The sequence below is a fragment of the Oncorhynchus mykiss genome, chromosome 13, assembly GCF_013265735.2.
Source record: "Oncorhynchus mykiss isolate Arlee chromosome 13, USDA_OmykA_1.1, whole genome shotgun sequence".
Classification (NCBI taxonomy): Eukaryota; Metazoa; Chordata; class Actinopteri; order Salmoniformes; family Salmonidae; genus Oncorhynchus; species Oncorhynchus mykiss.
In genome coordinates this window covers 55,515,051-55,531,418 of record NC_048577.1, presented here as the reverse complement: position 1 = coordinate 55,531,418, position 16,368 = coordinate 55,515,051, and the positions used below count along the sequence as shown (strand labels likewise).

The following is a 16,368-nucleotide window of genomic DNA, read 5'->3' as shown; positions in this document are numbered from 1 at the left end:
ACATCGGCACCCGAGGCTCACAATTATTTGGTAGATAGTTTATTAAAGCTTTGTATTCTGCTCCTACACACTCACATACAACACACACTCACACAGACACAGAGTCACACACACACCCATGATGTTGGCTGTTCGCGCTATGCATTTTCAACGTAGCCCAAGGTTGTGTTGGAGTGTGTGAAGCTGGGTGCATCCAAGTCTAAACCCTGTAATTAAAGCCAACCGGTGTCGGGCATATTTGATCATTGGTGGTAACGCATCCCATCACTGCTAAGTGAAGAATGGAGAATTAAAGGGCTCAATTAAAGAATTAAAGAGCTCTCAGACGGTCCTCTCAGGAGACGAAGAGACGCGGACTAGACGAGACCCAGCGCTGTGCTTCGTGACCGGGAGATAAAACTTCATTTCAGACCACAGAGAAGCTCCTTTGGCCCTGGTGATTATTAGTCTGCAGGATAAAGGCATTGAACAGCAGCAGGATCTGACTATACAGCTGGGTTTGGGTGTGTGCTGCCTGCTGCCGTTTTTTAGGGTACTTGGATCTCTCCGACTATTAGGCAGAACAACACACCCTCTTTGGCCTCAAAAGCTCTCATGAAATGAGGATTCATAAAGAACTCTTCAGATTTTGGCCCTGGTCTTCTCTCCATCTGGCTGCCATTTTGTTTTGTTAATGAGCCTATTTTCTAAGCCCCTCCTTCTCTTTTATCTGAGCTGTTCATATTTTGTTAGTTTGTGTTCAAAAGAAAAAAGGGAAGCAGAAGGCATGAAACCAGAAATACATCAACGTTACTCTTTAAAACACATGAATGTGCCTCAACATTGTAATTCAAAAGATAGTACTGTGTAATGGCGGGTAATGAACGGTTTAACTTGTGTAGATGTCTCAATTTAGATTTTTTCCCCACTAATAACACATTGTAACAGTGACATACTGTATAAATAGCATGTCAGCTTGGGTGACATATAAGTAACTACAACAGTTAAATGTCATCATTTTGAACATTTATAATGAGAACATGTTGGACACTTACTTACTGATAAGTTTAGAGGTAATGCACATTCATCAACACTTCATAAATGTGTCAGCTGTAGCCCAAGCCAACAATACAGACACAGCCCAACAATGAACATGTTGTGGCCTCATTGGAAGGTTGTATTTGTATTTCAGCCATTTCAAAACGCTGACATTTTAATCACTAACCATTGGTCCATATGTTATCGGAAATAGAATTTCTTGATATTTGATTGGATTTTGATACTGCACCACTTTGATCATAAATACCTGGAACAAAGACAGACATGAAGTGCACACAAATCTAATTCACATGTCATTTACATATTTCTGTAACATCTTGATAACATATTTTAGTGTCTGTGTGTCTTTTGTAGTGTATCTAGTTTGTATTTATATGTGTATGTATTTGCTGGGGGAAACAAATGTCCCCTTTGGGAGATAAATAAAGTGCGATCTTATCTTAGATAGCACCTCTCAAAAACGTCCCTGTGTTGTCTGACCACAACCACGCAACCAATATTATAGGCAATACTCAAATTTGTGACATTTATTTTTTTACGCTGCCGTTGCAACAAATATCAATACATGTTTTGTTGCATTATGATGTAATGTAATGTAACAGCCAAGGGTCACCGCACTGAGGCAATCAACTCAAAGTCAACAAATGTTCATCTGGAGATATAAGACTATACAGTGTCGTGTCTTTGGCTATGCCGGATTAAGTGATATGACATGCTATTCTATAAAATCCTTTCTCCGTAATTAATATTACCTGATTGAGCTAATCATGTAATTGTAATTAACTAGAGAGTCGGGGCACCACAAAATAATATTTATAGAGCTGTTATCTTCCGAATAAACTCTTAAAGACCTAGTAATATTTTACATCAATAGCAGTCAATATTAATCGTCACCTTAATTCAGTCTCATCTGAAAGTTGTAAATTCTTGGTTATCTTCACGAACCCTGGCTAACAAGTTGAGTCAGCAATACAAAATTGGGTTTTATTATTTATTTACTAAACACCTAACTAATCACACAGAATTACATATACAAAGAATGAATCATACCTTGAATACAAATTACGTCATAAAGGAAAATGTCCCTAGAGGGCGGAAAAGATATGACAGCTGGTTACACAAAGGAAAAGGGGCTGGGTTTGAGTGAAAGAGCTGGAAGACTGAGGGACAAAGAGAGAAGCTGTGCTATCGTAAATACAGTATCTTATGCATTGTAAATTACCGCCCATTTGGAAAAGGAAATTGCAATAAATATTTACTCTGAGCTGCGCTTCGGTAGGTCGATGGTAGATGGAAGGCCGTGTTGCCAAACCGAGTCCTTTGAAGAATGTCTCTGGTGGTCAATTGCACATGTTGTAGTAACGTTGTTGTGTGGTAGATGGGATACTCTGTCTGTTCTTTCCTAGCCCGCGTTTGCAGCTGCTGTTGCTAACTCAACGGCTAGGAGGTATCACTTCTGTAGTGAATAAGAGTTCAAAGTTCATACCATTCGCAACCAAAGTTCACGCTGAGGTTGGCTTAGTTCTGTAGTTTACATGTTAGTCCTTTTAACGCAGAGGCTGCAGACCTCACGTACTTGGAACAGGAGGTTACATTTTCATCAAGGCTTTATATAGTGGAGTGAGAAGGGTGTGTCTGAAAAGTTTTATAACCCATGTCTCTTCACAGGAGCGTGCCACTGATTGAGCAGAGTCCTAACCTTATGAAAACCCAAATCTCTCAATTACATTTCATCTCTTCACCAATAATTTTATATTCACACATTTAAATTGAACAACAATTCCATGTGAATCCGATAACTCTGATGTGTAGACTTTCCACTGTAGAGTTTATGCCATCCTATCATTGAGGAGAATGTCTCAGATGACAACCTAACTGACATCATATTCATTAAATGCCACCGCATATGTTCAATTTGTCGGATTACCAGAATATAGTTCATTTCCCCCCACCTTCTGATGTTCCCAGAATCTCTATGTTAACCAAGGGGTTTTCAAATTTCACATCAGTAGGGTAGAGAGAGGAAAAAGGGGGGAAGATGTTTTTATGACTGTCATAAACCTACCCCCAGGCCAACATCATGACAGTTTAATACAGTACATTAGTGATGGAGAAGCGTAGTGTGATCCTCTAGCTCTCTGTGGAAACTATTGGATCTACAGTACATCTGCCTTGGAGCCCGAGGAGACTACATCTGCCTAGTAGGCTGAGGATCCCACATCTGCCTAGTAGGCTGAGGATCCTACATCTGCCTAGTAGGCCGAGGACACTACATCTGCCTGTTGGGCCGAAGATACTACATCCCCCTGGGAGGCTGAGGATACTACATCCCCCTGGGAGGATGAGGATACTACATCCTCCTGGGAGGATTAGGATACTACATCCCCCTGGGAGGATGAGGATACTACATCCCCCTGGGAGGCTGCGGGTAATACATCCCCCTGGAAGGCTGAGGATACCATATCCCCCTGGAAGGCTGAGGATACTACATCCCCCTGGGAGGATGAGGATACTGCATCCCCTGGGAGGCTGAGGATGCTACATCCCCCTGGAAGGCTGAGGATACTACATCCCCTTGGGAGGATGAGGATACTGCATCCCCCTGGGAGGCTGAGGATACTACATCCCCCTGGAAGGCTGAGGATACTACATCCCACTGGGAGGATGAGGATACTGCATCCCCCTGAGAGGCTGACGATGCTACATCCCCCTGGAAGGCTGAGGATGCTACATCCCCCTGGGAGGCTGAGGATACTACATCTGCCTGGTAGGCTATGGATAAGGGCATTAACTAGATCACTGGATCTATATCACTAAATACTGGACTGTTCTGTACACCCATTTTACTCACCCACCCACCGTGCTTATTGCCCAGAGCCTGGAGGAGATTACCAATACACTGCCCTGGGGTCAACTTGGGATACACCTTCTATACACACACACACACACACACACACACACACACACACACACACACACACACACACTTGCCGTAGGACGGTTAAGCCCTCTCTCTGCTGTGACATTTACAGATCATCTGACTTTCATCAGGAAACAGATCTGCCCCCGACCGTGAAGCCATTTAAGTGTTTATTTATAGAGCCTGCTCAACTGTTTATGAATGTGAATTTCCTGAGCTCCCTAGTCGGTCAGAGCCCTGGACCCATCTCACTCAGTATCAAGCCGTAAATTAGAGTTTTCCCCCGAGCAAAAGACCAGGATGAAGCTTATAGAAGGGGTGGGTGATGGATAGACATGGTCATAGAGATTCTATAATATATACATTTAAGGGTTTTTCTTTATTTGTACTATTTTCTACAATGTAGAATAATAATGAAGACATCAAAACTATGAAATTACACATATGGAATCATATAGTAACCAAAAAAGTGTTAAACAAATCTAAATATATTTTATATTTGAGATTCTTCAAAGTAGCCACCTGCTAAGAGCCTACTTAAAGGAGGGAGGTGCAGAAATCAGGAGCAGGAGAACAAGGAAGTCCCAGTGGCACAATCGTTTATTTAAGAAGTCCAAACCCAGCAACAACATGGGGGAGAATACGCCCAAACGAGGTCGCCACCCACAGGAAAATAAATGATACACACGGAGGAGAAACCTCTACTCCTAAACACAAACGGTACAAACTGCCGTGTAGAAGAAAACCCCGTGGTACAGACATGTACAAACTGCCGTGTAGAGGAAAACCCCGTGGTGCAGACATGTACAAACTGCATTGTAGAAGAAAACCCTGTGGTGCAGACATGTACAAACTGCCGTGTAGAAGAAAACCCCGTGGTGCAGACATGTACAAACTGCCATGTAGAAGAAAACCCTGTGGTGCAGACATGTACAAACTGCCGTGTAGAAGAAAACCCTGTGGTGCAGACATGTACAAACTGCCGTGTAGAAGAAAACCCTGTGGTGCAGACATGTACAAACTGCCATGTAGAAGAAAACCCTGTGGTGCAGACATGTACAAACTGCCGTGTAGAAGAAAACCCTGTGGTGCAGACATGTACAAACTGCCGTGTAGAAGAAAACCCTGTGGTGCAGACATGTACAAACTGCCATGTAGAAGAAAACCCTGTGGTGCAGACATGTACAAACTGCCGTGTAGAAGAAAACCCTGTGGTGCAGACATGTACAAACTGCCGTGTAGAAGAAAACCCCGTGGTACAGACATGTACAAACTGCCGTGTAGAAGAAAACCCTGTGGTGCAGACATGTACAAACTGCCATGTAGAAGAAAACCCTGTGGTGCAGACATGTACAAACTGCCGTGTAGAAGAAAACCCCGTGGTGCAGACATGTACAAACTGCCGTGTAGAAGAAAACCCTGTGGTGCAGACATGTACAAACTGCCGTGTAGAAGAAAACCCTGTGGTGCAGACATGTACAAACTGCCGTGTAGAAGAAAACCCTGTGGTGCAGACATGTACAAACTGCCATGTAGAAGAAAACCCTGTGGTGCAGACATGTACAAACTGCCATGTAGAAGAAAACCCTGTGGTGCAGACATGCACCCTAATAAAGATACCACAGCAAACAATCCCGCACACAGACTAGCAGGCAGTGGAGGTAAATAACCCCCCCGAAATCAACTAATAGGAACAATACAGACAGACACAAACGAAAAGGAAAAATGGATTGGTGGCAGCTAGTAGGCCTGCGACGACGACCGCCGAGCACCGCCCGGACAGGGAGAGGAGTCACCTTTGGTGGAAGTCGTGACACCACCCTTTGCCTTGATGACAGCTTTGCACACTCTTGGCATTCTCTCAACCACAATGTAGAAAATAGTAAAATAAAGAAAACCCTGGAATGAGTAGATGTGTCTGAACTTTTGACTGGTACTGTATATACTGTAAAATATAAAGTTGTCTTTAATTCTGTAGGAGTGGTTAGTTTGGGTTAGAAAAATAATTACTCATGATGACCACGTCATTTCTGGTTGGAAAGAAAGGCCTCAACTACTATTATAACCATATACATAAAAACCATGTATGATATCATTGGTGATACCTGGGAATAATATATGATAAAATACAGAGCATTTGATCCTTGTGACGTGACATCACTGCAGGTTTTCATCGCAGGTTGGCATTTATTGAGATGACTCATGTACTAGAGGCAGCTCATTAGGGTTAGCAGGCAATGCTAACTCTAATGCCTGTTACTAACCTTAAATTTAGAACAAAAAGCTAATTTTAGTTTAAATAATTATTTTTACGACATAGCCAATTTTAACTTTGCGGCTGGTCCATCTAACAGAAACCGCTCAGTCAGCTCTGTCTCCAGGACATGCTTCCATCCCACTAAATGTCAACCTGCGTTTTCATCAAGGTGAGATGAGATCGTTTTAATGCACGGTAGTGAGCGGATGGATGGCAGAGAGCCAGAGACACACAGGTACTGTGATTTACCCAAGATCAACTTCCAGCTGCACAAGGTCAATCCACTCTCACAGTCCTATATGTTCCTCCTATGGGCTCTGGTTGAGAGAGAGGTCCCATGTGGGTGTGTGGAACAGCTTGGCTTCCATGCATGTGCTTTGCCTGGTAATGTGTGGCATTGGTGATTGTTCAAATAGTGGATGTTATGTGGAGGTGGTGGATGTAGGGTGTGTGTGTGTGTGCGTGTGCGTGTGTGTGCTGTAGGTGTTTTGGCACATATAGTGCATTCGGAAAGTATTCAGACCACTTGACTTTAAACACATTTTGTTTTGTTTTTTACCTCATCAATATACACACAATACAAAGCGAAAACAAAAATACCTCATTTACATGAGTATTCAGACCCTTTGCCATGAGACTTGAAATTGAGCTCAGGTGCATCCTGTTTCCATTGATCATCCTTGAGATGTTTCTACAACTTGATTGGAATCCACCTGTGGTAAATTCAGTTGATTGGACATGATTTGGAAAGGCACACACCTGTCTATATAAGGTTCCACAGTTCACATTGCATGTCAGAGCAAAAATCAAGCCATGAGGTCGAATGAATTGTCTGTAGAGCTCTGAGAGGATTTTTGTCGAGGCACAGCTCTGGGTAAGGATACCAAAAATGGCTGCAGCATTGAAGGTCCCCAAGAACACAGTTGCCTCCATCATTCTTAAATGGAAGAAGTTTGGAACCACCTAGACTATTCCTAGAACTGGCCACCTGACCAAACTGAGCAATCGTGGGAGAAGGGCCTAGGCCAGGGAGGTGACCAAGAACCCAATGGTCACTACGATGCAGCTCCAGAGTTCCTCTGTGGAGAGGAACTCTGGAGCTCTATCAGAAAGACAACCATCTCTGCAGCACTCCACCAATCAGGCCTTTATGGTAGAGTGGCCAGACAGAAGCCACTTCTCAGTAAAAGACACATGACAGCCTGCTTGGAGTTTGTCAAAAGGCACCTAAATGACTATCAGACCATGAGAAACAAGATTCTCTGGTTTGAGGAAACCAAAATTGAACTCTTTGGCCTGAATGCCAAGCATCATGTCTGGAGGAAAGCTGGCACCATCCCTATGGTGAAGCATGTTCTTTGGTCTGGTTTGCTAACTACCTCTCTCAAAGAGTGCAGTGTATAAAGTCAGAAAATCAGCCACTGCCTGTCACCAAGGGAGTACCCCAAGGCTCAATCCTATGCCCCACGCTCTTCTCAATTTACATCAACAACAGAGTTCATGCAGCAGGAAGCTCTCTCATCCATTTATATGTAGATGAACAGTCTTATACTCAGCTGGCTCCTCCCCGGGATTTTGTGTTAAATCCTCTACAACAATTTTTTCTTAGTGTCCAACAAGCTTTTTCTACCCTTGACCTTGTTCTGAACACCTCCAAAACAAAGGTCATGTGGTTTGGTAAGAATAATTCCCCTCTCCCCACAGGTGTGACTGCTACCTCTTGAGGGTTTAGAGCTTGAGGTTGTCCCCTCCTACAAGTACATGGGAGTATGGCTAGACGGTACACTGTCCTCCTCTCAGCACATTTCAAAGCTTCAGGCTAAAGTTAAATCTAGACTTGGTTTCCTCTATCGTAATTGCTCCACTTTCACCCCAGCCAAACTAACCCTGATTCCGATGACCATGCTAAACATGCTAGATTGCGGAGACATAATTTATAGATCGGCAGGTAAGGGTGCTCTCAAGCGGCTAGATGTTCTTTACCATTCGGCCATCAAATTTGCCACCAATGCTCCTTATAGGACACATCACTGCACTCTATACTCTTCTGTAAACTGGTCATCTCTGTGTACCTGTCGCAAGACCCACTGGTTGATGCTTATTTATAAAACCCTCTTAGGCCTCATTCCCCCCTAACTGAGATATCTACTGCAGCCCTCATCCTCCACATACAACATCCGTTCTGCCAGTCACATTCTGTTAAAGGTCCCCAAAGCACACACATCCCTGGGTTGTTCTTGTCGTGATGTGTGTTTTATTCTATATTTATATATATATATATATATATATTTTATCCCAGCCCCCGTCTACCGCAGGAGACCTTTTGCCTTTTGGTAGGCCGTCATTGTAAATACGAATTTGTTCTTAACTGACTTGCCTAGTTAAATGAAGGTTAAATAAATAAAAAATGTTGGTGGCAGCATCATGCTGTGGGGATGTTTGTCAGCGACAGGGACTGGGAGACTAGTCAGGATCGAGGGAAAGATGAACGGAGCAAAGTACAGAGAGATCCTTAATGAAAACCTGCTCCAGAGCGCTCAGGACCTCAGACTGAGGCAAAGGTTTACCTTCCAACAGGACAACAACCCTAAGCACACAGCCAAGACAGCGCAGGAGTGGCTTCGGGACAAATCTCTGAATGTCCTTGAGTAGCCCAGCCAGAGCCCTGAACCTGATCAAACATATGGTGTCTTACCCAAGAAGACTCGAGGCTGTAATTGCTGCCAATAGTGCAAAGTAATGAGTAAAGGGTCTGAATACTTACGTAAATGGGATATTAGGTATTGCTTTGTCACTGGGTATTGTGTGTAGATTAATGAGGGAACATTTTTTATCAATTTTAGAATAAGACTGTAACATAACAAAATGTGGAAAAAGTCAAGGGGTCTGAATACTTTCCAAATGCACCGTATATGGGTACATCAGTCATACATGTGTGTTTAGGTAAATACATTGTCTCTACAGCTGTGGAAAGAACTATAGGTGCTTGTCACTGATGTAGAAGTAAGGAGTTACTATGCACGAATGAACACTATAAACAACACATTCTCACACAGTGAAATGCAAGTCAAAACAAGTGAGTGCCTTTTAATTGTCATTTTAGAATATATTTCAGTCAGGCTTTATGGAAAGCAAACATTGAGGCAGATGTCTGAAACATGGCACAGTAGGTACAAATGGAAGTGTGGACAGGCACAGATTGGAACAGCTGTGTTGATGCCCATCATCCAATCTTCAATGTCCTCACGGTGCCCACTGTGCCCATGATTGATGTGAGGGGGTAAGTCTGTCTCAGTCAGGATGCCAAGGCTCCTCCAGGAGACTCAAGGGCAACTTGAAGTTGACGCTAACAGATTGTACATAATGAATAACTGGTAGGCTGTACTTTACTCTGGAAGTTGTTTGTCTCAATGTAGTACTGTATGTAGCTGGAGTGTTGGTTGGTTTGTTCAGCACCAGCTGAAGAAAGGTTTCCAGACCCTTGTGTGGTGTTACTCATCTCCCGTGTGGAATGGAAATGGAACCTACACAGCACTTCATATGAAGTTTAATTGACACTTTCCACTGCCAGTAATAACACATTCTCTTGTCAAGGTATGAGCCTCAAATTAGCACGATGACCTGGAGCTGGAGGACATCTTCTCCTGTCTCTACAATAGGCCCCATCTCTGCTGTTGACGTCAATGGGCCAGGTATTGCGCAACACAGCGCGATCTATTTAAAGGTCTGCGAAAGAGCTTCGGGACTTAAAAGGCAACTCCACCACCTTTCAACCTCCTTTTCATTATCTCCAGCACAATACCAGTGTTGTGAAAACGGCAAGTTGTTTAGTTTTGTAGAAAAAAGTGAAAAAGTTCTACCTGTTTTTCAAACACTATGAGATTCACGGTGACGTGGGGAGCAAGACAATGCCCTGCCTTGGGCTAGAAATTTGATACAGGTTTTGAAAATAACTGTTTTTGACTTTTAATGCTACCGTGTGATGTCACAGACAGATCTTTTTTTAGGACCTTCTTATATTTTGAACCACAGATCACAACTCGCTATTTTCACATATGTAGACACTGGTTTGGTGCTGGAGATTATATGAGGTTCAAAGTGGCAGAATTTCATTTATTATTTCCGCTAGCTTTGGAGAGGCTGCCCAAAAGAGTGTTCTGTGTAAACATGTCACCTGAACTTTCTCTCTCTCTCTCTCTCTCTCTCTCTCTCTTACACACACACACACACACACACACACACACACACACACACTCTCCTCTCCCACCCTAACACCCACACCCCTTCAGTACATCTTCGCTTCCTCTATCTTCCTCTTAACAAACCCCACAGAGTGTGCTCTCCCTGATTCCCCATTCACTATCTGTGATGACTCCTCTGATGACTATCTGCACACTTCCACAATGAGAAGGATCACACAGGCTGCTCTTGACATAATATCTCTATGGAAGAGGGAGCAGCAGTGGGAGTATATCTCTGTAGGTGTCTCCTTACATCTGGAGCACTGTGAACTACCTCATCTCTTATCTATCTCATCTGTGTGAGAGTGAGGTCCTCAGCTCACCCCAGTACAAGCAGAATATTCCATACACATGTCAAAAACATTCAAGAACAGTGTTCTATTGAAATTCTCTCACTCACTCACACAGAAAGAGATACGCGCACACATACACACACTGTCAGACAGTTAAATGAAGAACGTGCATTGTTCACATAGAGAGTTTTGTCATGTGTTCCGCTCCTGCAGTCAAGACAACATGTGTGATCAAACGAGAGGGTGGTAAGACTTGAAACGCAACAAGTGTCCCATGTCTGTCACACGTCTGCTTTGAACATAAGCTATCTCTATGGGTATTGGACCACAGCAATTAGCCTGAGCCTATGAGGAAAAACAAGCTCTCAGAATTAGTAAGCGGTCGCCGTCTGCATGAATGGCGGAAAGGGAAGCGATTAATAGTGTAAAGACCCTTTCATATTCATAAAAAGTCACATATGCTGATCTAGGATCAGGTCCCCCCTGTTAATTTAATCAAATTCATTATGATCTAAAAGCCAAACTGATCTTAGAACAGCATTACTGACACTTCATGAATACGGTCTCAGGACTCCTCAATGATCAATGAACTCTTTGTAGTCAGACAGACAGAGCTCCCTCTCAAGTTTGAAAACACTACTGAGGATCCGTTCGATGCAGCTAGCTGTCTGTGACTCTAGATTTGGTTGACACGATCAAAAAGACCAAATTCCAGGAGGATTTCCATGTAAAGTGTTGTAATTATCATATCTCTGTGGAGCAGATGAGACATCTAAATGGATTCACCTCCGTGTTGTCACATGCACATAGATTATAGGCTACGACAAGGCAGGCATTTAATGGCAATGAAGTCAGTGTAAGTACACTCTTAGAAAAAAGGGTTCCAAAAGGGTTATTCAGCTGTCCCCATAGGAGAACCATTTTTGGTTCTAGGTAGAACCATTTATGGTTCCGGGAAGAGCTCTTTTGGATTCCATCTAGAACCCTCTGTGGACATGGTTCTACATGGAAACCAAAAGGGTTCTACCTGGAACCAAAAAGCATTCCTCAAAGGGTTCTCCTATGGGGAACCCTTTTAGGTTCTAGGTAGCACCTTTTTTTCTAAGAGTGTACAATGGAAGTGTGCAGACTCTATTTAACTCTAGAATCTGCATCCTGCTGGTTTAAACCTGCATTCCCAAGCAGTCCCAACGTGCTAAAAGGGATACTTTGGGAATTTGGCCCTTTATCTACTTCCTCATAGCAGACACCATAGACTGCTAGTCATTGCGCTAACGCTAGTTAGCATTGGCTCGTGAAACTACCTCACTGACGAAATCTCCTTTAAAGTTAAAGGGATACTTCAGGATTGTGGCAAAGAGGTAGTTTCGCGAGCCAACGCTAACTCTTGTTAGCGCAATGACTAGAAGTCGATGGTATAATTTAATTGTGTCTATCTAACTGTGTTTTATGAATGTTATCCACATTGTAATATTCAATTTTGTGCGACTCAAGCCATTGTTTTCCGTGTGGGCATGCTCAGGCAACACAGAGAAATATCACAGATGACAGGGGAAAGCTCTTGAGTCGCACAAAATGGAATATAACGTTGTGGAAAAAGTTAATTATGACACAACTGCATGTGTGCAACATCTAAAGACCTGCATCACTATACTGAGAGTGTTGCCATTTCTGAAAGGACATGTTTGTTGATGTTTTATCTGACACTGCAGAACGAGCATGAGGAAGTAATAATGACATAATATGTGACATCTAGTAGACGCTTTTATCCAGAGTGACTGACAGTCATTCTTGTTTACATTTTAAGTGTGTATCACTGGTTGGGGTAAGTTTCTCAAAAACAAGTGAAATTGCTTTTTAAAAAAGTGTCTGGACTCTATGAAGTTAACTTCTCCTTTAAGGCAATTCCTTCTGGAGACTGATCTCTAGGTTCATTTTCAATTACTTGTTGGAATAATCACTGATCTGACATGACTGGATTGGTGTATCATGCTGTTATGGAACACCTGCTGTCAAATCAAAGTTTATTGGTCATGTACACAGATTTGCAGATATTATCGCAGGTGCAGCAATATGCTTATGTGTCTACAGAATCTCCAACAGTGCAGTAATAACTAGCAATACACAACAATACACACACAATCCACAAAGTCAAAATTAAGAAATTAAGAAATATCACAATGAGCTTTCAGAGTCTCTACACTACATGACCAAATGTATGTTGACACCTGCTCGTCAAACATCTCATTCCAAAATCATGGGCATTAATATGGAATTGGTCCCCCTTTTGCTGCTATAACTTCTGGGAAGGCTTTCCACTAGATGTTGGAACATTTCTGCGGAGACCACAAGAGCATTAGTGAGGTTGGGCACTGACGTTAGGCGATGAGGCCTGGCTCGCAGTCCCAAAGGTGTTCGATGGGGTTGAGGTCAGGGCTCTGTGCAGGCCAGTCAAGTTTTCCTCACCGATCTCGCCAAACCATTTCTGTATGGACCTTGCTTTGTGCTTAGGGACATTGTCATGCTGAAATAGGAAAGGGCCTTTCCCAAACTGTTGCCAGAATGTTGGAAGCACAGAATCGTCTAGAATGTCACTGTATGCTATATTGTTAAGCTTTCCCTTCACTGGAACTAAGGGCCCGAGCCCGAAACTATGAAAAACAGCCCCAGACCATTATTCCTCCTCTACCAAACTTTACAGTGGGCACTATGCATTGGGGTAGGTAGCGTTCTCCTGGCATCCACCAAATCCAGATTCCTCCGTCTGACAGCCAGATAGTGAAGTGTAATTAATCAGTCCAGAGAACGCATTTCCACTGCTCCAGTATCCAATGGTGGCAGGCTTTACACCACTCCAGCCGATGCTTGGCATTGTGCATGGTGAGTTTAGGCGGCTGCCCAGTGTGTGCGGCTGCCCAGCCATGAAAAGCCATTTCATGAAGCTCCCAATGGAAGTTATTGTATTGATGCTGCTTGCAGAGGCAGTTTGGAATTCGGTATTGAGTGATGCAACAGAGGACAGATGATTTATTTTTATACGCTACGCGCGTCAGCACTCAGCGGTACCGTTCTGTGAGCTTGTGGGGCCTACCACTTCACGGCTCAGCCATTGTTGCTCCTAGACGTTTCCATTTCACAATAACAGTGACCGGGGCAGCTCTAGCAGGGCAGACATTTTATGAACTGACTTGTTGGTAGGCACTGAGCTCTTCAGTAAGACCATTCTACTGCCAATGTTTGTCTATGGAGATTGCATGGCTGTGTGCTAGATTGTATAAACCTGTAAGCAATAGGCGTGGCTAGAAACTTGAAGCACCTTTGGCAGCGACTACAGCATTGAGTCATATTATGTATGACGCTACAAGCCTGGCACACCTGTATTTGGGGAGTTTCTCTCATTTTTCTCTGCAGATCCTCCCAAGCTCTGTCAGGCTGGATGGGGAGCATTGCTGCACAGCTTTTTTCAGGTCTCTCCGGAGATGTTCAACCTCTCAAGTCCGGGCTCTGGCTGGGCTACTCAAGCACATTCAGAGACTTGTCCAGAAGCTGGACATCCTGCGTTGTCTTGGTTGTGTGCTTAGGATCATTGCCCTATTGGAAGGTGAACCTTCGCCCCAGTCTGAGCACTCTGGAGCAGGTTTTCATCAAGGATCACGCTGTACTTTGCTCTGTTCATCTTTCCCCCGGTCCTGACTAGTTTCCCAGTCCTTGCCGCTGAAAAAAGTCCCCACAGCATGGTGCTGCCATGCTTCACCATAGGGATGGTGCCAGGTTTCCTCCAGACGTGATGCTTGGCATTCAGGCCAAAAAGTTCAATCTTGGTTTCATCAAACCAGAGAATCTTGTTTGTCATGGTCTGAGAGTCCTTTCGGTGCCTTTTGGCAAACTCCAAACAGGCTGTCATGTGCCTTTTACTGAGGAATGGCTTCCGTCTGGCCACTCTACCATAAATGCCTGATTGGTGGAGTGCTGCAGAGATGGTTGTCCTTCTGGAAGGTTCTCCCATCTCCACAGAGGAACTCTGGACCTCTGTTAGAGTGACCATTGGGTTCTTGGTCACCTCCCTGACCTAAGCCCTTATGATTGCTCCGTTTGGCCAGGCGTCCAGCTCTAGGAACAGTCTTGGTGGTTCCAAACTTCTTCCATTTAAGAATGATGGAGGTCACTGTGTTCTTGGGGATCTTCAATGCTGCAGAAATGTTTTGGTACCCTTCCCCAGATCTGTTCTCAACACAATCCTGTCTCGGAGTTCTCCGGACAATTCCTTTGATGTCATGGCTTCATTTTTGCTCTGACATACACTGTGAACTATGGAACCTTATATATACAGGTGTGTGTCTTTTCAAATCATATCCAATCAATTGAATTTACCACAGGTGGACTACAATCAAGCTGTAGAAACATCTCAAGGATGATCAATGGAATCAGGATGCACCTGGGCTCAATTTAGCATCTAATAGCAAAGGGTCTGAAAAGGTATTTATCTTTTTATTTTTTAATACATTTGCTAAATTTTCAAAAAACCTGTTTTCCTTTTGTCTTTATTGGGTATTGTTTTTTAATTTTAGAGTAAGACTGTAATGTTTCAAAATGTGGAAAAAGTAATATTGAGTAGTTACTGTACATAGGATGACCCATGACTAGAACACAGTATAAACACAGTTCAATGACTCTATGTCTCCTATTGGGCTGTGTTAGATCAGTGGTTACCTCAAAGAACGGAGGAATGGGAGGAAGTGAGTGAAGAAGGAGAAGAGTTGAGGCTTTCCATACCCCCAAATTAATCTAACTAAACGAGCCCTACATCTGGCAGAGCATACCTTTGTAGTGAGGTGGTGGTGTCTTGTGGAGAAAAATGACGACATGCTTTGTTTACTAAATGCATTTGAAAATAGCGTTTTTGGTTTATTTTCTCTGTGGTTGTTTCTATGAGAGCTTGTATATAGCTGGGGCAGAGCCCCAGACTCATCCACCAGAGTGGATCCCAGTGGACTTTCCCTCAGCGTTAGTTCACTCATGTTATGAAATGTTCACACTGCAAGGCTCTCACTACAATATTATCAAAGCAATCACAGAGGCTGGGGCTGTTTGCCCCCACTGGCCGGCTGGCTGTCTGTGTGCATTGGTGCAAGATGTTTTAGCTTCTGAATATCAATACAAGTCATCCTACACATGCCATTTGTCTGTGAGAAAATATTGTTCATCGATAAGAATGAATCTCAGATCACTCAACGTGTTACAACATTGTGGCTTTGAAGTGGTCTACGTGGGAGAGGGCCAGTCTGTCTGGGTGGACATGGAAATGATGGAATGGATGTAGCATTGATGAATGTAGAAATAGTCTGGCACCCTGGCTAGCTTTGAAACAGTCTGGCACGGATAAATCAATGCTCAATAAATGAAATGGGGATTTGTTTGATCCCTAACTGGTTCATACACATACATTCATTTCAGATGTGGTATGAACAGAACTCCTTCAATACGCTTTTATTGTATGGGAGTATTCAAGGTTACTAATTGAACAGGATACTGCATCTAGGAAACCACAGAAGAAAAACAGCCACTGCTTTATAACACAGACAAATACAAAATAGCTTCAGGGTCACCTTCTTCTCGAGA

General features: G+C 43.3%; 1 protein-coding gene across 4 annotated transcripts in view; it reads right to left on the bottom strand.

Moving 5' to 3' along the window:
- The window catches only part of LOC110538788 (brain protein I3), a 698,720-nt gene that overhangs the window by 592,166 nt on the left and 90,186 nt on the right, over window positions 1-16,368 (bottom strand). The window lies entirely within an intron of this gene.